This window comes from Oryctolagus cuniculus, chromosome 16 (assembly GCF_964237555.1).
Source record: "Oryctolagus cuniculus chromosome 16, mOryCun1.1, whole genome shotgun sequence".
NCBI classification, from domain to species: Eukaryota; Metazoa; Chordata; class Mammalia; order Lagomorpha; family Leporidae; genus Oryctolagus; species Oryctolagus cuniculus.
Genome location: NC_091447.1, coordinates 37,248,621 through 37,272,006, shown reverse-complemented (window position 1 = coordinate 37,272,006; position 23,386 = coordinate 37,248,621). Strand labels below are relative to the sequence as shown.

The 23,386-nt window shown below is 42.6% G+C and overlaps 2 protein-coding genes across 6 annotated transcripts in view; both read left to right on the top strand.

Annotated features, from left to right (window-relative positions):
- Positions 1-23,386, top strand: part of LOC103349464 (translation initiation factor IF-2) — a 782,466-nt gene that overhangs the window by 134,914 nt on the left and 624,166 nt on the right. The window lies entirely within an intron of this gene.
- NXPH1 (neurexophilin 1) overlaps positions 21,805-23,386 on the top strand; it is a 315,544-nt gene continuing 313,962 nt past the window's right edge. The window contains exon 1 of one of the 3 annotated variants that reach the window (XM_051853330.2): positions 21,805-22,867. The gene's annotated coding sequence lies outside the window, so the exon portion shown is untranslated. Of the gene's footprint in view, positions 22,868-23,024; positions 23,116-23,234; positions 23,381-23,386 lie in introns of those variants that run through there. The other 2 variants (XM_051853332.2, XM_051853331.2) reach the window with 2 other exon arrangements.

Below are 23,386 nucleotides of genomic sequence, written 5' to 3'. Positions count from 1 at the left end.
CAAAGAGACAAATATCATATGTTCTCCCTGATCGGCGACAACTAACTGAGCACCTTAAAGGAAACCTGAAATAGTGAAATGGACACTATGAGAAACAATGACTTGATCAGACCTTGTCCTGACTGTCGAGGAACAGCTTACTATTCCTTTTAGTATTTTGTGTTCTACTTAATACCATTGGTTGAACTCTTTAATTAACACACAATTATGCTTAAGCATTTAAATTTAACTGAAAAGTGATCCTTGTCCCTCTGTGATAGCAAAGCTGAGACGCTGCAACAGAAACCAAGTGACCCACAAAACTGAAAGTGTTTTCTGTTTACAGTTTACAGACTCCTGCTCTAGATGGTTTGTGGGTGCACACTGGGGTGGAGAGGGTACTGATTAGGCATGGGAGTAGATAGAGAGCAACAATGAAGCATATATGTCATAAAACAGTGATGCAATCGAGAATGATGAGTCAGGGTGAGAGGGGTTCAGGTGCAGCAGAGGGGTCTGTGGGGCTGCATTGTGTAGTGTAGGATCTGGGAGTAGCTCTCTGCCATGGTGACCTGGGAGTAGAGCTAGAAGGAACTGAAGCAATGACCATCCAGGGGATTAGAAGTGCATTCCGGGGGGAACTTTACAGACTCTCAGTCTCTGGGAGAGAGAGTCTTGGATTTGAGGAACAGCAAAGGCCAGTGTGGTAAGAGAAAAGAATTCAAAGAAGCAGGAGAGTGCTGGAGACAAGGGCAGAGAAGAGAGCAGAAGGGAGCTGTGTGTCCTGCCTCCACCCCATTCTACTTCACTTTCACTCTAAATAGAGGATTTGGGGCAGAGGACTCAAGTGATATGACTCATACTGAACAGATTGCTTTGTCTGCTACATGGAGAGCAGAGTGAAGAAGAGTCCCAGCAGGAGCGGCGAGATCAGGCGGCGGCTACTGCAGACAGGGAGACAGTGGATGACGGTGGCTCAGACCATCGCAGAGCAGGGTACAGTGCTGGGTGGCCTAAGGCCAGGGTCCACGCCTGACAAACAGACTCATTGCAGCCTGGGGTCATGCAAGGCAGTGCATTGTCTGCAAAAGTCCTGCTTCCTCAAAGATTCTCCAAGTGCTGTCAAGGGGGGTTTGCTGGCTCTTGACAGACAAGTCCATAATAAGAAGATAGATGAGGGGGCTGGGTGAGGTCCTTGCCAGTGCTCATTGATTCTTTTGGATCAGAGCGAGGGCACCTTGAACATCCGATTAAAGCTATGGAATCGCCTTTCCAGACAAGGACATATGTACAAATTCACAATATTTTGCATACAATTTTAGCACACGGATAGTCTGTAGGATTTATCATTGAGAACCCATTCAGAGAACTGGTTTTAACGTTGAGAATTTGAGGTTCAACAGAAGGACAGATGGCACTTCACTGAGGGAATGGGGAAATATTTTGGCATATGTGAGCTTTATGGGATCTTGGCATCCACTAGGAGCCAATTACCTGTTGTGACAAATTATGAACAGACCTTTTACATAGGTGTTTGTGAGAAAGAATGTTTGCTTACTTTACAGCTTAACACTGTATATATTTAATACTCTAAATCCTTAGTTTGTTAGGTCATACTATATTGTGTAGTATCCTCAGATGAATTTATTGATTGCTTTTTAAACTAAAGGAAAGGACTATTTCAGCCTGGATGTATCTCTTATGTATTGAAACAAAATGATGTATTTAGTAATATATTCTTAAATAAATTTATTAATGAAATCAGAAAAGACCCCCTAAAATTTACCCTGAAATGTGGCCCCTTAAAGTTCACTAGAAATGCTATCTGGGGTGCCACATGTGCTACTGGAATTTGGGGTGCCTTACGATTTCACCACGGGCTTATTACTAAATCCCCAATATTAATAAGCCCAAGAGGGTTCTTGCCTAATATTTAGAGAAGAATTCTAAATGCCAGCACAGATAAACGAGGCAGCATGGTACGTTTTAAGCTTTTATTTAGTGAGAAAGATGCATAGGAGAGTGAGAGCGTTGTTTAGGAGAGAGAAGTGAATGGGAGTTCATACCAAGCACCAGGAACCAGCCAGTGGATGAGCATCTAGGCCAGGAAGCTTAGAGCACATGGCCTGAAGGCCATGCACCCTGGAGGCGCATGGCTACAGCAAGCCCTGTCCTGGCAAGACACCAGGGAAGAAGAGCAGGGCACAGGTACACTGTGCCCTAGGCTTTTAACCCACTCCAAAGGGGAGTGGTTAATTAACCTGACTGGCAGGTGGGCACCCCGGTGTGGCCAGGTAGGGAATGAGGCCACACAGGGGCGTGGCAAAGGCATCAGGTAGGGGCATGAGATCACACAGGGGTGTGGCAAAGGTGTGGTCTTCCAGTTCACAAATCTGATCAATTTTAACCTGTATGCCTGCCTACTTCATTAATACTATAAAAACACCATGAACTTCATTTGGTACAAAAATTTGCAAAGTCCAAATATCCTTTTGGAAATGCTTATTTGAAAAATGAGTACATGGTGATATCATAACTTTTCTTGTTATATTTCTGCTCCCATTCACATTTTTTGTAAATGATGAAATTGAAGCAGTTTCACTGATTCTTCTCCACTTACTGACTTGTCTTGAAATGGGAAAAAACTCATTCAGGCCGAAATGATGAGCTTTCCACTTCCTCCTTTGTTGCCAGGCTGGGGTTGCACAGAGTGGTTGGCTTTTCCATGAGCAGACTGAGCTATTTTATTACTCTGGTGTGTATCTGGATTTGGAAGATCCAGACTGCAATTCAATTTCCGTATAGACAGTTCTCTTTATCTGACCCAATCATATGCTTCTATTTAGAAGCAGAGATGTTTTTCTGGTTTGTTGCATTACATTGATGGAACTGAGAAAGAGTGAACTAGAGTGAGAATGCTAGCTTGCTTCCTGGGGGCGAACATATAGACCATCTTATTCTCATACGTGTTCAGAAATAACAAGGGTCATATGTTTCTTGGTGTCATGCCTTGACGTAACCAACAGATTTGACACTTTTTAAATAATATTTTTTCTTTTAAAAATTATTTTATTATGAATATTTTAAAAATTTTATTTATTTTAATTTAAGGAGAATAGCTTTAATGTAGTTCATAGATATAATTCTAAGAATATAATGACACTTATCTCCCACCCTCCCTTTTTCTTGCTTGCTTGCTTTTCTTTCTTCTTGAGATAGCATATTTTTAATTTACATTGTAGTTAAAGGCTTCATGTTCCACTAAATAAAGAGTTTAAGTTAAAAGCAAAAAGACCATAGTTCAGCAGCAATATAGGCAAGGGCTATAAACAATATTATTTACTGAAATAATGAAGTAAACTTTCAGGTACGTGAAAGTCTTATTATTCATAATTATTCATAGACATGTTGCTAACTTATTATCCCTTATGCTCCCATGTCCAGCCAGGATATTTCTGGCTGCCTGATATTGGTGATAGTGTAACAAAATTCTGCATCAGGTGTTTGTCACTTCTGCCTGTAGTGAGTCTTCCATGTAAGGCCAGTTATTTGAGCACTAAAAAGTACAGCACTTAGAATTTATTAAGCTTACAAAATTGACTTTAAGAACAGTTTTTTCTTGCATACTATTGAATATTTATTTTAACATGTCTACATATGTGGCATAATTTGGTCTGACAATGCTTTCATTATAATCTGGTAACAAGGTTGTAGGGGAATGGCTGTCACCTACTTTAGGCTTCTTTCGTGATCAACATTTATGACAACAAGAGCCTGAGAGTATATTCACCCAATTCTGTTTGTCAGTTTGCAAACATAGGATATTCAAATCACTCCTATTTCCATGTTTTCTGGCTATTTCTGTAGACTCAGCCTTGTATGTGTGTATCATTCAATCTTAAATGTCCAAGTGAGATAATTAAGAAATCACTTATCTTTTTTTTATCAAAAGTAGAGTCACTGTTATAATTGCATAAGCTTGCCAGGGCAAATTAGACATTCATCAATGGGATGAACTCAAAGATTCATATAACTTTCAGTTCAATGATAGTGAAAAGAGCACTTAAGCAATTTAAAAGCATTAAAATAAAAGAATGGAAAGTAACTTGGCTGCAAGATATTGAAATCAAGCTTTGAAGTCTTCCTGTTTCCTTTTATTTAGAAATTTTGGTTGGTTGAATAGGTGAGCCAGGCTACAGCTATATATGTCTAACACTAGGTGGCGTTGGAGGACCGTAATAATTGACCACATTTAGGGCGCTTTACAAATCACATCATTGTCAGAATCAAGAAGAGTGTGCATTTTTACATTAAAAAAGATGCATATGATCAGATTTCTTTCCCTTCTGACTGTGGCTTTGCTCACTAAACATCCAAGTGCGGTTTCTTCATGAGTGAAATAGAGTTTATGCACTGCTCACTAGGCAATAACTTTTCAAAACAAATGACGCTGGGGAAACGACATCTCTTTGTTTGGATGCTCTTATTTTCCAATTCTGTTGGTCCTGGAAGTCATGGTGTTCGTTTGGTTAACAGTCATCAGCTCATTGCGACTCATCCTCAGGAAGATACACGTGAGGGTCACCTCTCCTCTGACCGACAATTTCCTGATTTTGTGGTTTTCCTTTCTTTTAATTTAAAGGGTCACCGTCAATCTTGGAGCACAGTAGAGCATGTGATGGAGGTGAAGGCTGTTCCTTCATCCTCCACTTGCTCACGTTGTAAAAGAGAATGAAAAATGGCTGCGGCACGAGCAGAGCTTTTCCTGTCTCATCTTTACTCCTCAATGGGAAAATCTATTTCACAACCATTTCATTGAGGGCTGTTTTTGCCCATTTTCACAGGAAGATACCTGCTTCTTGGAACCTAATTAAGGTTTTGTAAAAAAGAAAAGAAAAGAGAGAAGGACATAGTGTGCAGGGTTAATTATTACTGTTGATACTGTTCTCCTTTTAAAAATGATAAAGGAAAGTATAGGCTTAGTTTTCCATCAGCTTATTTAGCAAATTCCTCTGTAGAATCAGGAAAGGTTCTGTCTCATTCATTAATTCTGCACTCTGAGACACAAGGTAGAAATAGTAAACTGGAGATTCAAACTATAAAAATTACAAAGCTACAATAATAGCAAATTACAAAGATACAATAATATCTTAGTGTCTTAGTCAATAGCAATATCATTTTCACAAAATTAGCATGTCTAATACAGTTCATCTTATTTTGAATTAATGAAGCTAAAATCCCAAACATCCTCATTGCAGATTTATAATTTACCATGAAAATAAAAAGTATTTAGTGATCTATAAAATAGGAGATTTTATTATTACTGTACTATTAAAGCTAAGTTAATCTTTTTCTGACCTTATATTATTTTATCTATGATAATTTTAAGATTTCAGTGCAACTTCAAGTTTTCAGACAGATGGTTTTAGGGTATAAGGAATAAGCTATGATTACTCTGGCTGGGCTGTTGGGATGCCAAGTGAAGTGCTTAGCTGCCGTAATTAGTTGGTCTCTGTATTAGAGAATACATTTCCATTATAACATCTTATATTACCACATGGTTTTTCTTTGTTAGTTTTAAAAAATTATTTATTTCCATTTTATTTGAAAGGCAGAGAGAGAGAGAAAGAGAAAGAAAAATCTTCCATCTGCTGGTTCACTCCTCAAATGCCTACAACAGCTGGGGCCAGGCTGAAGCCAGGAGCCTGGAATTTAATTTGAGTCTCCCACTCCCAAGTACTTGAGTCACCACCACTGTTTCCCAGGGTGTGCATTATCAGGACACTGCACGAGAAACGGGGGTGCTCCAGTATGGGGTGTGGGTGTCCCATGCTGTGTTTTAACTACTGCTTCAAATGCTTGCCCTTTTGCTAGTTTTTTTCACCCTGGAGTTCATGGCCCAAAAGAAAACAAATAAGGTTGCTAGACTTTTGTTGCTAACCTTGAAGGAGTCAATCATGTTGGGAGACTGTAAATTATTCACTGGGATCTCTAATGGTGCCCCAGTGACCTAAGAGGGTTCAGAAAGCTTTCAACTTTCACAAATGTTCCCATGCTGAGGGAAAAATAGAACATCTTCCTGCATATATCTGAGTTACAGAGTTCAAATAAGCTTGAGAAAGCACTTGCTTAAAAATCATTCTCTATTATATACTCTTTTTTTAAAGGTTTATTTATTTTTTTGAAGGCAGAGTTATAGAGAGGCAGAGAGAGAGAGAGAGAGAGAGAGAGAGAGAGAGAGGTCTTCTATCCATTGGTTCACTCCCCAAATAGCCACAATGGCTGGAGCTGTGCTGATCTGAAGCCAGGAACCAGGAGCCTCTTCTGGGTCTCCAACATGGGTGCAGGGGCCCAAGCACTTGGGCCATCTTCCACTGCTTTTCCAAGCCATAGCAGAGAGCTGGATTGGAAGTGGAGCAGCTGGGACTTTAACTGGTGCCCATATGGGTTGCCAGCACTACAGGTGGCAGCTTTACCCAGCACGCTACAATGCTAGCCCCTATTATATACTCTTAAGATAAAAACAAAAATCTGAAAGATGCCACACAGGTGGGAGACCTGGATGAGGTCCAGGCTCCTGGCTTTTGCATAGCCCAAATCTGGCTGTGGTGGTGATTATTTGGGGGGAGTGAACCACTGGATGGAAGATTTCTGTCTGTCTCTTTCTCAGTCTCTTTGCCTTTCAAAAAAATGAAAATAAATAAATAAAATGTTAAGAAATGAAGAATGCACTTTGTAGTGCTGATATTTTGTTGAGTTAAATGGTCAAGCCAATTGTGAGATTAGAAGTTCACTTGTTATTAAAGAGAAAAACAATACACTTGTAGAACTACAATTCTAGTGTTTTGGAATAATTTGAGCCATGTTAACCTCTCTAAGGTTATTTCATCACCTATAATATGTATGCCACCATCCAACTATGGATTGTGTGTGGAATATGTAGTGTAATGAGTGATGTATGAAATAACTGTACATTGGAAATCTCTTTTCAACCATTCTTCTACCCACCCATCCATCTGTTCAACTATCCATCATTTTTATTCATACTATCATGTATTTATCTTTAAATGAATGACTTTATATATAGTGATATTTTTCAGCATTTCACTTGTAATTCATTCTGAAAGTTGGTTGACAGAATAAATAGAAAGCCAAAAATTCTAAGCTTTCTAAGATTTATTTTTGAGTGCAACATATGTAAATTTATAATGGTTGTGTTCAATAGATAACATAAGAAGTAAGACCTGAAAGGTAGATAGTGTATATACATATATTAAAGCAAAAAGACAAAAGATGATATTAGGACTCTTCTATGGTTAGTTTCTAATCTAAGAGACCTTAGGATTAAAGGAGGAATTTCCAGACAAGGATAATATCATAATGAAAATGACAAGAAAAATTATCAGCTCCTTTTTCCAGAAATGCTAAGTAAGTATCCTGACAGAAGCAGAGGGCTAGATAAGAATGTTCTAAATGACACAATCTGGGTAGAGTCACTCTATGAAACTCCTTAAAAGTCAAATTAATCTTGAAGTTTAATAAAAGGTGTAGAACAGCTGGAAAAGGGGGCAGAGAAAGCCTCTAGAAAAATATTTATTCACTTCATTATGTGTTTTTAAATACTTGTTATGGGCACAGAATCATGCCAAGTATTGATGTTGTGGTGCAGATGTAAAAGGAGACATTGATTCTTTCCTCTATGAGTATTCAATTTAATTGGAAAGAAGATATAAACATAGTGAAGAATTAAGTATCGTTGAAGGGGGCCAGTGTTGTGGTGCCTGCAATGCTTACATCCTGATTGAGGGCCAATTCCAGTCCTGGTGGCTCTACTTCTGATCCAGCTCCCTGCTAATGCTCCTGGGGAAGCAGCAGAAGATGGCACAAGTCCTTGGGCCCCTGCACCCACATGGGAGACCTAAAAGAAGCTCCTGGCTCCTGGAGTCAGCCTGGCCCAACCCTGACTGTTGCAACCATTTGGGGAGTGAACCAGCCGATGGAAGACCTCTTTCTTTCTCTCTATTTCTCCCCCTTTCTCTCTGTAACTCTGCCTTTCAAATAAATCACAAATAAATCTTTTTAAAAAAAGTATCATTGAAGGTGAAATATGATAAAATACCTAAAGAAGCAGTCTGTCCCTAGCTGGTGTAGAATCTCAGGGAGAAGGAATTAAGAGGGATAAATGAACATCTTCAAAGAGTGCTCCATATTCCCTAGCCATGCACACCCTCTCCTTATATACTTTTTTTTTTCTCTTGAATCTTCTGCATTCAAGCTCCCCCCTAATCTATCCCCCTGAAACTGCAAGAGGGTAGATGAAGTCAAGGTCAGGTCACCAGTCTTCCATATTTCTAAATTCAGTGGTCATTTTCAGTTGCACCTGGATTATCAAAGCGTTTGACTCAGCTGCTTATTCCGCTTCCTTGACCTCCTTCTACAACAGTGTGGTTTCATTTTCAGTCTCCTTTCCTGGATATTCACCTGATATATTTTTTAAAAGATTTATTTATTTATTTGAAAGGCAAAGTTACAGAGAGGCGGGGGGGGGGGGGGCAGTGATCTTCCATCCACTGGTTCACTCCACAGATAGCTGCAATGGCCAGAGCTGCACTGATCCAAAGCCAGGAGCCAGGAGCCAGGAGCCAGGAGCCAGGAGCCAGGAGCCAGGAGCCAGGATCTTCTTCTGGGTCTCTCAAGCAGGTGCAGGGGCCCAAGGACTTGGGCCATTTTCCACTGCTTTTCCAAGCCATAGCAGAGAGCTGGATCAGAAGTGGAGCAGCTGGGTCTCAAACCAGTGCCCATATGGGATGCCAGCACTGTAGGTGGCCACTTTACCCACTAAGCCACAGTGCTGGCTCCTCACCCAATATTTTAACACTGAAGTGTTCCAGAGTCTCTTCTTGATCTATATAGATTCCTTTGTTGATCTGATGTCTTTAAATATCAACTATAAGTTGATAACTGTCTATTCACTGAAAACATCCAAATCTGTATTTACAGTCCAGATACTTCTCCTGAACCTCACTCACTATACTCAGCATCTTCACGTGGATATCTAATGCACATCTCTAATTGAATGTGTGTCAAGCTGAGTTGCTAATTTCTCTTCTTCCTCTGTCCATCCTTCTCTTCCTCAGTCCTCCTCATATGGGTATAACTCCGTCCTGTCAGGCATGTGGGGATGAAAACTTCAGAGACAACAGTGTTGCTCACATTCCACATTCCACCGATCAGCGATGGATGTATCTTTTCCTTCAAAATATGTCCAGAATTTGCTCACTGCCCACCACCTCTCCTGCAATCCAAGTCACCAACTCACCACTGCCTCTTGTTTAGATTATGGCAGTAACCTCCTCAGTTTTCTTCCTGCTGCTGCGCTTGCCCCTCTGAGGTGGTTCCTGATGTGGTCACCATAATTGTGCTACAGTATGAGTCAGGGCTCACCATGTCTCTGCTCAACATAAAGGCATACTGCAAAGACGTAGAAAGCTAAGTCCTTCAGATGTGACTCAGTCTGTCTCCTCTGTCATCCTTTGCCACCTCTTTGTGACCTGCTCCTCCACAGGCACTTTGGCATTCTTGCTGTCCCTCAAATGCACCAGTGCATTCCTATCTCAGCTTTTCTCACTTGCTCTTCCTTCTACCTAAAAATATTTCACTCACAATAGCCACTGCCTTCCATCTTCACTCAGTTGTCACCTTCTCAATTGTTTCATCTAAATTTGCCATTGCATTTTCATTGCTGTCATTCTTTCTTCCTTTCTTATTTTTTTTAATCCAAAGAGCCCAGTACAATCTAGCTTACTATACATCTTAACTTGTATTTTTTTTATTATCAGTCTTCCTGTCCTAGGTTGTACATTCCTTGAGGACAAGAGTTTGTGTCTACTTATTCATTCCCATATCCACAGTACTTAGGACCACTGCTTTCTCAATACGCTTGTATTGGACGGGTGGATAGGTGGGTGAGTGGGTAGATTAGAGAAGCTTCAGGGAGGAAGACTTTGATGTACCTACTGAATAACAGTTGACTTTGAGAAGTTTAAAGAAATGAATGCAGAAGGTAATTCCAATTAGGGGGAGCCGCATAAGAAACAATTCACAGTTTGGTCAAAACTAATATGACTGGGAATCAAAGAGTAATAAGCTGAAGCAAATATTCTTGGGAGCACTGGGTAATTAAAATCTTTTAAAAATTCAAATTTACTTCCAATTTACAAATAATCACTGTATATATTTATCGGGAATTATCAGTGTAATGTTATGATACATGTGTACATTGTGGAATGATTAACTCAAGCTAGTGACCAAAATCCTGTTACTCAATCTTGATGGATGGGTCAAATACCAGAATTTGACAGACATTTGTTGCTGCCACAAGGGTTTGAGATGTTATTCCAAAAGATAGAGCTTCAAATTCCAATCTGTTACCTTCTAGGGTGGGGTTTCTTAAAATATAGTCTTCATCAGCATCACCTGGATGCTTGTGACATGGAAGCTTTTAAGGGTCAAAACCCAGACCAATTAATAGTGATTAAAGAAACAGGACCTGGTGATAAACATTTTAATTTATCCTCCAGGTGAAAATTAAGTGAAATAAGGTTTGAGAACTACTGTTTTAGGGTATTCTAGCTGGTCACTAGGTCTTGGATTGCTTGGGGATGAGAGAAGACAAGAAGTGGATTGCAAACAGTTACTGGTGTAGGTATACCCCGGGTTCCACCAGAAAAACATGTTTCTCTATTTTACCTGCTATGTTTCTGAGAGAACTTTTGAAGAAATGATTTCTTGAGAAAAATGTATAAATACTTAAAAATAACTGTCTAGACATGCAAAGTTAAAGGCTTATTGTGAGTGTGTGTGTGCGCGCGCGTGTGCACAAAAAAGTAACATGGCAAATACTGATATGTTGTTTAAGAAGTGGGAGTGGTATAAGGAATTGATCTGTGCATCAGGCAAACATTTATTGAGTTTCTACTATATGGTAGGCATCATATTAAGGGCAGGCGGTGCAAAGATGAATAAAAACAGCCCCTACTATGGTTAGTGTTCATAGTGGTTAGACTAACAGGAGTTGGAAAGTTAGTTAGAATTTGGGAAAACACTTGGGAGATGGCTGACCAGTTATGACGTGATAAAGATCTTATCTACAATGATGGTAAAGAGATGGCTGCAAGAGGTGTTCTGAAGAAGACTTGACAAGACAATGTGCCTAACTGATGCGTGAGCTATATACAAAGATATCAAGAGCTGATTCTGAGGTACACAGACTACAAGTATATTAAATCTGTAAGCCATTAATGAAATTTGAGGAACTGTGTATAGGAGTGAGGGTATCTGAGAGTGTATGAGGGGCTATTGATGAGTTCACTTTTGAACATTGTATCAGATAACAGGAGAACATTTGAGTGAAGATGACCTCTGGAAGACAGATACTAGATTGTACTTTAGATCAAACAAGAGGACTGGAAAGAAGACAAGTTTCAGTGTAGGAGTAGTTAGTAGGAAGTGCCATAACAGGAAAAAAATAACTGCTAGAGGTGGGAAAGAAACTTGAATGGATGGTTTTGTGGACTTCATTATTGGTGCCACATAATCTAGGATAAAAATACAGTTAAAAGTTTAGGTCACTTTAGACTCTTGTCAAAGGTTGGCGCTGCGGCTTACTAGGCTAATCCTCCACCTTGCGGCGCGGGCACACCGGGTTCTAGTTCCGGTCGGGGCGCCGGATTCTGTCCCGGTTGCCCCTTTTCCAGGCCAGCTCTCTGCAGTGGCCTGGGAGTGCAGTGGAGGATGGCCCAAGTACTTGGGCCCTGCACCCCTTGGGAGACCAGGATAAGTACCTGGCTCCTGCCATAGGATCAGCACGGTGCACCGGCTGCAGCGCGCTGGCCGTGGCGGCCATTGGAGGGTGAACCAACGGCAAAGGAAGACCTTTCTCTCTGTCTCTCTCTCTCTCTGTCTCTCTCTCTCAGTGTCCACTCTGCCTGTAAAAAATAAATAAATAAATAAAAAGAAAAAAAATTCTAAAAAAAAAAAAAGGAAGTAGACTCTTGTCAATGGAATGATGGAAATGACTGAGACTAGGAAGCAGGATCTACTGGTGTCTATCATATCAGAAGATTAGCTGCAATAGGAAGAAGGTTCTTTTCTGACCAAAGACTTCACAATTCTCCTTTTGCCAAAAAACTTCACTCAAAAGCCCAGGAATATTGAGATCCAGTGTACAATTTTTTCTGTGGGTATGGTTAACCCCATTTCCTAGATCCAGGGTTAGTGTAGTTAAGATAATGGTGATTACTGGGATTTCTTTTTTTACTAAGACTTATTTATCTTTTATTTATTGGAAGGTAAAGTGATGGGGGAGGAGGGAGACACACACACACACACACACACACAGAGAGAGAGAGAGAGAGAGAGATCTTAAATCCATTGATTCACTCTCTAAATGGCCACAAATGGCCAGGGCTGCACTAGGCAAAAGCCAGGAGCCAGTAACTCCATCCTGATCTTCCACACTGGGTGGTAGGAGACTAGGTATTTGGATCATGTTCCACTACCTTTTCAAGTGTTTTAGCCGAGGGATGGCCCAGACGTAGAGCAGTGGGTATGTGAACTAGGGCTCTGATATGTGATGCTGGTAAGGCAAAGGAGCATATTTTACCTCACTATGACACCACCCCAGCCCCTCACTAGGATTTCTTTAATTCTCTTCACTGTACCTCCATTCCCTTTTTCACTTGGTCCTGGAGGCAGATATGAAGAGGGCAGATCTAGTTGTAATTAAGCCTTTGGGTAAGATATTAAGTCTGAAGTAACTAAAACATGAGATGGAATTTGGGGTGCACAAATGCAGAGTGAAGCTAGAATTTAGGAACATCCAGGGCCTTTTTGGTACCTCTGCACACTTAGTCTTGGACATGAGGGGGTTATTGGGTCAGCCACTGAGTAATCTATTCAGACCAAATTTCCCATTCAGCTTCTGATTCTCAGAAGAGTCTCTGAGGGTGTTTATGGTGAGGGAACTTGTGCTGTTAATATTATCCTCTAATACTTTTGCTGATTTCATTGGGATGAGGCTTGCCTGAAAATGTTCTCTGACGTTACTATCTGAGCAATGCATCTCGAATATGCTCTGTTGCAAGAGGTACACTAGGCTGTTTTCCAGATATTGAGCTTTCCAAGTGTAACTGAACATTCAGATCAACATAGTTCAAAGTAAGACTGGAAGTGCAGACCTGAAAGTCACAGTCCAGTTGAGAAGACAAATGTATAAACAATATGGAGTGGAAGACTAAATAATGTGTTTTAGTGCACAGATCCCTTAGAAAAATGGGGAGGATGGGAGGTGATCTGCGGAAGCCTAGAAGCTCATCTAGAGGTTGAGTTAATGGGAGTCAGAGCAAGGGAAAGAAAGTACAGAGGCTTCAAGTTGAGAAATACAGTGGTATGTTAGGATCTTGCACATGAAGAGTGTGAAGTGTGTCACGGAGGAAGAGCCAGATGACAGGAGATGAAGACACAAGTGTGAACTGAGACCAGCTCAGAAAGGATCTTATTGCAGACATGATCTGGAAGGCTAGGGGAAGTTGATGAAGAGGTTTAAAGCCATGCAAGATGTGGGCATATTTTAGTTTTAATTTTATCAATCAGGTGAATGTGAGGAAGGCAAATTTATGGAGGTAGAAGCTGAAGAATAGGAAACACAGTGAAAAGGTAATTGTCACAGAGCATGTAACTGATGATATGACTTGGGCAGTAGTGGTAGCAGAGACTGGAAGACAATTAGCTGCAAACGTGAGAGTGTCGGCAATTTATTATTTCATGTGGAGGAGGAAAAAGAAGAAATAAGGGAATATGACACTTGTGTTTTCCAGTGTTATAGTGGTGTTATTGTAGTTAGCTTGGGCTGTGATAATGCTGTGAAATAAACACCCACCTAGTTCATGACCCTGAAACAACAGACTTTTGACTTCTCACTTGTTGTGGCTCCGTAGGACAGCAGGGAAGCCTGCTTGGGAGCTTTGCTCCAGCATCAGGGCCAACCTTTGGTTTGCTTCATGGATTTTCTTGTTTCAGGTTCCGCACTGAAGGGTGTGGTTTCTACCTCCTGTATGTGATTGTCCTTGTAGCTAGAGTGTCAGATGGAAGACACTGTCTTTGGGAGGCTCTGGTTAGGAATAAAAGGAATAAATAAGGGAAGGAAGAATGGAAGAGAGGGAAAAGGGGAGTAAGGGAGGAAAATCAAGGTAGGGAGAAGAGGGAGGAAGGAAGGAAGGAGAAAGAGTGAGAGAGAGAGAAAGAAAGAAGAAAAATCCAACATGGGAAGTGAGATACACAGCAGACCCATTGAATGGCAGATGTCCTAAACAGCACTCTGGCCTCAGAATCAGCCCTTAAGGCATGTGGATCTGGCTGAAAAGCCCATGAGAGTATTTCAGGCATGGAAAGCTGAGACACTCTGGGAAAAAAAAAAAAAAAAAAACTAAATGAAAGATCTCCGCGAGTGAGATCCCAGTGGAAAGAACGGGTCATCAAAGAAGGAGGTACCTTTCTCTGAAGGGAGGAGAGAACTTCCACTTTGACCATGGCCTTGTCTAAATATGATCAGAGTTGGTGAACTCAGGGGGCTTCCATAGCCTTGGCAACTCATGACAAGAGCCTAGGGTGATTACTGATGCCATAAACAAGAGTGTCAATTGGTAAAGTCAACAACAGGAGTCACTGTGCACTTACTCTGTCCTTAGTGTGCTGTACATTGTGATTTAATGCTATATCTAGTACTCAAACAGTATTTTTCACTTTATGTTTCTGTGTGGGGGCAAACTGTTGAAATCTTTACTTAATGTATGGTAAACTGATCTTCTGTATATAAAGAGAATCGAAAATGAATCTTGATGTGAATGGAAGGGGAGAGGGAGTAGGAAAGGGGAGGGTTGCAGGTGGGAGGGACGTTATGAGGGGGAAGCCATTGTAATCCATAAGCTGTACTTCGGAAATTTATATTCATTAAATAAAAGTTTTTTTAAAAAAGAAAAGGGAATAAAAGAAAAGAAAAAAAGTCAAGACTGACTGTATCTATGGGAACTGTACTTTCCCATTTCACCATGAGGACTCTTAGTAAAGCAACTGAATGAATGCAATTGAATGAATGCAAGAAGCTGAATACGTGCACCAAGGAAAATATCAGAATTGGAACTTATTAGCTTACTGATCTTTGGGTGCTTATAATTACTGTTAGAACTATGGGCCTAGACAAATTGCCTAGTCAGAGTGAAAAGAGTCAGAATGAACTATTTGCAGAGCCCTGCAGAGCACCAAAGTTTCATGTACAAAGATGAGTGCATGGATAATCTGAGAAAGAGTGTTTGGAGGGTGAGTTGAAAACCTTGGAGAAAGGAAGGTGGCTCTGAAACCAAACAGGGGAGACAGTTACAAGAGAGAGGGAATGTGCATTAATAGTCCAATAATTCTCATACTTGCTTTAAGTCAGTCTCGATGGATGTGGAGTGTGAAGTACTTCCTGCCTAACCTGAGAGGTTTCCTTTCAAAATGACATTGCAGACTGATGCTCAACAACTCACTAGAGATGAGTGTCTTGCATGTGCTGGCACCTGGTAAATGGTAGAAGTTACCCTATTGAATACTGTGGAACTATATAAATGAACCATCCATTTAATACAAAATTTGATGTTAGCTTATTTTACCTTGAACTTTATCAAAAGTATTTTATTATTGGAACTGGAAAAAGTAGAAAAGTATAATATGTGATTTTTATGGTATGATCATTCAAGTTAATTATGATAAAATTCCAGTAGAGTTGTTTTCATTAATTTGGTGTTAAAAAGAGAAATTGAGAGGGTTATCGTGTTCGTGATATCTTTTGCTTAAAAGGTTTCTGAACCAAAATTCTTATCCCTATGATATTTGGGTTGAAGAAGTCTTTTGTTCCCTGACTGTATAAATTATCTTGTTTTACAGTTTGTTTTCATAATGCAAAATCAAGATAAAAGGTGGAAATACATCCATATTTCAAAATATCTAGGTACATTATATTATGGATATGAAATATGCATTTGCAGACTTTTCAGCTTTAGGTAATCACAGAGCTTGTAGCCTTTGTCCTCATAATTTCTTCCATCTCTGTGTGGTAAGAGTCTCAGTATTCTTTCTGCCTGAAAGCAGATACTGTATTTTGCTTTGTTAACAGAATATTGGTTATCAAGTTCTTTGTCTTTAATGATTCTGCTTTAGGGAACTGTCAATTAATAATCTCTGGAGGGACCACCATGAAGAATTTCTGTAATTAGATTATAATGCAAAGGTGCTTAGTCACAATATTTTTTTTTGACAGGCAGAGTGGACAGTGAGAGAGACAGAGAGACAGAGAGAAAGGTCTTCCTTTGCCGTTGGTTCACCCTCCAGTGGCCGCCGCGGCCGGCACGCTGCGGCCAGCGCACTGCGCTGATCCAATGGCAGGAGCCAGGTACTTCTCCTGGTCTCCCATGGGGTGCAGGGCCCAAGCACTTGGGCCATCCTCCACTGCACTCCCTGGCCACAGCAGAGAGCTGATCTGGAAGAGAGGTAACCGGGACAGAATCCGGTGCCCCGACCGGGACTAGAACCCGGTGTGCCGGCGCCGCAAGGTGGAGGATTAGCCTAGTGAGCCACAGCGCCGGTCAGTCACAATATTTTTAAAAATTTTAATTATGATTTTGGGGCAATGACCCCAATCTTTCCACCTTTTATCTTCAACTGCCATTTAACTATGGCTTTCTTTAATTTCTCTTATTGTGTTCATTCTCTTTTTAAAGTTTGTGAGCATAATTAAAACTACCCTACCTTTGAGAACCTTCTGTCTTCACCTAACAGAATAAATGAAATATGGATACAAAGACTGAGCATATAAATTACTTCTAAAAACGAAAATGCCTTCCACATAAAGCTTTTTGATTCCCTTTAACTTTTCTTATTCCAGAGCTTGACGGCTATTTTTTCTCTTTAGTCCAGTGATCTTGTTATTAAAGCATTCTTGTAACGGTAATTTAGCACACATGCCTCAAGTTATTAACCAAGTTCTACTACATTCAAATACCAAATACTATAGGCTGGTAAAAATCACATTGCAAATAGTCCTTCCTTCTGCTAGCAAAATATCCTGAGTGTGGAAATGCCAGGAGCTTCTTTCTTGTCCTGAGTGACATTTAAGAATTTTGCAAAAGTACTGGAAATAGCTTTGGATCTCTTGTAACAAATATTCATAAGTATAATAAGGATGCCACTCTGAGTACAGATTCTCATAAATCAATGACACTAAAAACATGTGCAGAACAAGTTATGTGAAAAAATGATATGATTAATACAATAGAATCAACCCTTGACCTAGAAGAAAGGTTATGTGGGTGGGGTAGGGAAGAAATAGACAAAAATTTCAGCTCACACCCACAAGCACAATTGACTTAAAATCTTTGAAAGACACCAACTGAATGACTTCTTTTAAATTGTTTCTATCTTTGAAAATCAAAATGCAGCATACAATTGTTTTTCATGAAGTAGGAAAGTTTTTAAAATCAGGAATGTCTTCACATGAAATAGAATAAAATTTTATAAGTGGAAGTCACTTTAAAAATCATCTAGTCTTACACAACAGACTCATAGAATGGCAGATGTCCTAAACAGCACTCTGGCCTCAGAATCAGCCCTTAAGGCATTTGGATATGGCTGAAGAGCCCATGAGAGTATTTTAGGCATGGAAAGCCAAGACACTCTGGCAAAAAAGAAAAAAAAAACCTAAATGAAAGATCTCTGTGAGTGAGATCCCATTGGAAAGAATGGGCCATCAAAGAAGGAGGTACCTTTCTCTGAAGGGAAGAGAGAACTTCCACTTTGACTATTTCCTTGTCTAAATAAGATCGAAGTCGGTGAACTCAAAAGGCTTCCATAGCCTTGGCAACTCATGACAAGAGCCTAGGGAGATTACTGACGCCATAAACAAGAGTGTCAGTTGTTAAGTCAACAACAGGAGTCACTGTGCACTTACTCCCCATGTAGGATCTCTGTCCTTAATGTGTTGTTCAATGTGAATTAATGCTATAACTAGTACTCAAACAGTACTTTGCACTTTGTGTTTCTGCGTGGGTGAAAACTGTTGAAATCTTTACTTAATATATACTAAATTGATCTTCTGTATATGAAGATAATTGAAAATGAATCTTGATGTGAATGGAATGGGAGAGGGAGCAGCAGATGTGAGGGTTGCAGGTGGGAGGGAAGTTATGGGGAGGTGAAAGACATTGTAATCCATAAGCTGTACTTTGGAAACATATTTATTAAATAAAAGTTAAAAAAATCATCTTGTCTTATTTTCCTACTATATAATGGATGGAGCTGAGACTAGGGGAATCTCCAGGCCCTTGTCCAAGATGATACAACAGGCAACTATCAGGTTATACTAAGATCAAAGTTTACACATTTTGGGGGACTATGAGGAAAAACATATGTGCATGCACAGAGATTCAATTTGGCCTGAAGCTTGAGCAAGACCATACTGAGTGCTTCATAACAAAAGTTCTGTCCCTTCTTAGACTTTTGTTAACATATGATGACATTCATGTGTTTAAGATAGCCTCATTTTAGAGTGGAGCTTGGTAGAACTCAGAGTTAATCCTTTTCTTTCTTTTCCCCAGTCCCAAGAAAATCCAAAGCATCAACTCCCACCCTCTATCTCCACAGCCAAAAAATGAAAAATCAGATAAATGCATCAAGTCAAATCAACCAAAGCAGAATTACATTTAACAGAAGTATCAGTATATTTCAAATCAATCCTAATTTTAATTTCTTCTGATTTTAATTATCATAAAAGTTGTTTAATATCACTATTTCTTTTTGAGTTCAGCCTACTTCAACTCTTTAAGAAGATATTTATATTTTTGGATATTAATATATACTACTGTTTCATATTGTTCACTTCAGGTTGGACCAGACATATCTGGGGAAAACCGGATGGGAGAGATGTTTTACAGTGGTGATAATTCATGTGAATTTTGTATGGACATTAAGTTGCAATGCACCCAAAATTTAGCAAGAGGGTGACTTCTGAAAAGATTCGCATCATGAGTAAGGTCTGAAAAAATTGGCACAAACGCTATACCCCTGACAGCAAATCACACTTTTGTTCTATCCCAGGGAAGCTGATTGTCGATGTTCTGTATTCTAAGAGTGCGTTTGCGGTAGGGTTCTACTTTAAACAGCAGAAAGTGTGAAAGCTATGCTCTTATTGCTTTGAATTCATTTTAAAGCAAATCATAGGAAATCAGGTAAATGAGCCAACATTGTCCTTTCCCCCACCAGCATCATGTCATTAAAATTGGAGAGGTTTAGCCGGCGCCACGGCTCAGTAGGCTAATCCTCCGCCTTGCGGCGCTGGCACACCGGGTTCTAGTCCCGGTCGGGGCGCCGGATTCTGTCCTGGTTGCCCCTCTTCCAGATCAGCTCTCTGCTGTGGCCAGGGAGTGCAGTGGAGGATGGCCCAAGTGCTTGGGCCCTGCACCCCATGGGAGACCAGGAGAAGTACCTGGCTCCTGCCATTGGATCAGCGCGGTGTGCTGGCCGCAGCGCGCTGGCCGCAGCGGCCATTGGAGGGTGAACCAACGGCAAAGGAAGACCTTTCTCTCTGTCTCTATCTCTCACTGTCCACTCTGCCTGTCAAAAAGGAAAAAAAAATTGGAGAGGTTTAGCTGAAACAATGATACATTTTCCAGTGTTATTTGGTGGTTAACTGTCCTTCTCTGATTGTGTACTGTAGGGAATGAAGAGTCTTGTGCAGATACAAAAGATGGCAATCTACTTTCATTTTATATCCCTGTCCAAGGGTCTCCTAGGAGTTGAATGTCTTAACAGAAGGTCTCAGGTCATTAACATAAAAAGCTCTTTGGAATCCTGCATCATAGAACAAAGTGTCAGACCCACTTCCCATAACTGGGTGCCTGTGGTGCTTTTCTTAAATAATCAGTCCCATTCAGACGGAGATTTTAAGGTCCCTGATCATCCTTCTAGTTCACAAGCAGTAATTTTTTAAGGCTAAATGGCACTAGAGGCAGAGTGTTTTTTGAAGTAAGATTTAGAAAAGAACTTGACGTATCCCAAAGCTGACCTGATTCTCATTTTCCCAAAGGTCAGACAGAGAGGTTCAGCTCTGACAGCAATGTACTTAGGCATCCAAATAGAGGCACTCTGGCTCCATACTCCAGTCTAGGAAGGCCTGGAGCTCATGTGTATGTGGGGAAAAATTTGAGAATGGCTTCCTGAATCTTTGGGGACAGAAAAAAAAAGCACAACTTTCACTGCCTTCCATTGACCCTTCCTCCTCAGACATGGTGCCAAAGAGGTTCAAGTTCTTTCCATTAGACTTCATAAGACTCAAAAGCCTGGTGAGTGAAAATGTCCAAGACAGAGTTGCAACCATGCTACAGATACATGTGTGGTTTTTCTGAAGTGCGTTCTTAAGAGTTCTGGTTAGAAGATGTGTTTCACAGCCTTACTCTGCCCATGCCCTGTGAATCCCAGAAATCACAATGACAGAGTAAAACTTTGGAGATTAGACAAGTGAGATCTTTAAGGAGCTGTTTTTAGCTGGAAGGCAGAGAGCAGGCCTCAAATTGAGGCAGGTGTGGCTTAGGTGGGGATCTGACTTAGGGGCTCTTGGAGATCTGATGCCAGGTAAAGGTGTTAGTGGAGCTGCTCTTTCATCTGCTCCACCAGACAGGGTTTCTGCTGGTTGTCTTCACTGGGTTTGGGAGGTAGTCTGTGGTTCCCCCTGCCTGTGGTCACTCTGGGACCTCTTGTCCAGAGTTAAAATGTATCAGGGCCCAGACAGGCTAGGGTGACATTTGCAGAGCCACACTCAAGGAAAGGACATCCCCAGATGCACACACACACACACACACACAAAAACAAAAACAAAAACAAAACAACAAACAAAAAAAAAACACCATGATTTCTTTTGATGTCTCAACACAGGCTCTGAGGTTAAATTTTAACTCAATTCTTAACAAACTAATATTGAAATGCCATCTTGCAGTATGTACCACTGCAGGCCAAGCTTTGGTGAGAGGTAGACTTGGAGAAGTCACCAACCGCCTGGAGGATGAGAAATGCTCTCAGCCGCGCTGGGGCTTGTGGTCTGACTTCAGCTACTTCCAATAGTCTCTTGAAACCTCCCTTCAACCGGAGTGGCCTAGTCCTGGATCTCACCGGATACTGGTGAGGCTGTGGCTGTGCACTGGAGAGAGTGAAGCGGAGAAGAAAAGAATAGAGATTAAGGGAGGTGGTGGGGTGGGGGAGGCGGAGTAGAGACACAAAGACCCAGAGACTGATAGCCAGATATTCAGAGGGAGAACTACAGAGGCAGAGATCAGCAGAGAGAAGCTGAGGTTCAGACAGGGACCACAAGAATGAGAAAGGACAGGAGATAGACCGTAGGCAAATAGGTAGATGGATGAGTGGTGGATAAGTAGAGGATAGATAGACTGACAGGTGCAAACTGAAAGAGAGAGGTTGAGAAAGAGACAGAGAACCGCAAGAGGGAATACTGTCGAGGGGTCGAGGGATGTTTGCTGCGTGGAAGGTGTCAGTCCCAAGAGTGGTCACAGCTTGAAGCATCCTCCCTACACCCCTCCCCATCACCCGCCCACTCTACCCAACCCACGAACAGGAGTCCGAAGCCCAAGGTCGCACAGTCCTCCGGACGGTGGCGCGCTGAAGGTCTGGCGGCCCGCAGCGCCCCCAGCCTCTGGCCACGCAGCCACAGGTCGGCGGCGTCCCGCGTCAGGGCAGGAGGCCAGCAGGGGCGTTTCGGCTCCCGCCCGTGCGAGTCCCCGCCCTGCGCACCTCCCTGCTAAGCTTCCCGCCACTGCACGGCTCAGCGCTGTCTTCCCTGCACCCCCTACCCCTCCCGGAGAGGGGGCGCTGCGGCCACCTAGGACGCCGCACGGGACCCACTTCCCCCTGCGGGCTTGGCCCGCCGAGAGCCTGAGAGCGGGATCTATTTACACCGGGCACCAATTAGCCTTTGAGGGATCGTTCACCCACGTGCCAATGTGATTGCCGTGTCAGGAGGGCGGGCGCGCCAACCGCGTCCCTGTGGAGAGACCCCCACCGCCGCGGCGCCGGGAAATCCAGCGCGCCCCCGAGCGAACCCCGTCGGCCGGGCAGCACCTCGGACAGCGCCCGCGGCTGCAAGCTGGTGCGGCTCGCCGGCCACTGGCGGCGCGGGTGGAGGTGCAGCAGCTGCGTGTGCCCGCAGCCTCCACATTTTCCCTACCCCACCCTCCCTCGGAAACTCCAACTGCCAGTGCCTAGCTTATTTTTCTTCCTTCTGAAAGGCCAGCGTCTTATCGGTCAAGTTCAAGTCCCTAGGACTGGCCCAGTGTCCTGTCCTTAAGTCATTTCTACCATCCTCCCGTGACCGCGGAGAGCCGGGAGCCCTGCGCTGCTGGTCCCAGCGCCGGCTCTCGCAGTCCCAGTCTGTCCGGAGCAGCATCTCGGCGCGTTCACCTCTCTCTCTCTCTCTCTTTCCCTCTCTTTCTCCCTTCCTCTGTTTCTTCCTCCACTTCCCCCTCCTTCTCCTGCCTCTTAAGTTTTCTGCACCGTGAATCCAACTGTGCCAAGCCTAGGCTCCCGCGAACCAATCCCGAGTGCGACCCTGGCACTGGGACACCGACTCCGCCGAGGCTGGAAGAAACAGCCGGACCCGTCCGCGCCGGAGCATGGAGACGGAGCGCCAGGGAGGGCACGTCCGGGGCGCTGAAGACGCCAGGCCCCAGTAGCTCCTCCATGGAGCCTGCCCAGAGCGGTCCCTGCTCGCCAGCGTCGCCCCCAGTCCTGTGCGGTAGGTATCCTTCTCCTCAACTGTGCCTAAAGGGGACACCTTGGGGTGGTGGGCACGAGAACGGGGCGGCGAGGGCGGATCCTGTTGGGGGACGGAGAATGCCTGGCAGGTGACCCTCACAGCCCGAGGCAGGCTTCCTCTCCAGAAGTTAGCGACTGGCTGTGCCCCCTTGGCTGGAACGAAAGTAGTGCTGGCGATGTGACTGTGTGCACGCGTGTGCATCTCTGCGTGTGCAGAGGCTCGAATGGGTAAACTGAGCCCTGTTTTCCTGTATGCAAATTGCATCCCCTTCCCCTCCCCCACTTCGCCCGGCGTGTTGAGGTACCCTGCACCTAATCCTGGTCAGTTCTACCTGCTTTTCCTCTCCCGCGCCCCCCTCACTCGGTCTCTCTCTCCCTCTCTCTTTCTCTGTCTCTCTCTGCTGGTGTGTACGTGTGTGAGCACTGCCAGGGCTGGCGAAGAACCAGCCGCTGCCTTCAGTCCCAACCGCCCGGCCAGCGAACACTAGGGCAGGTCTGG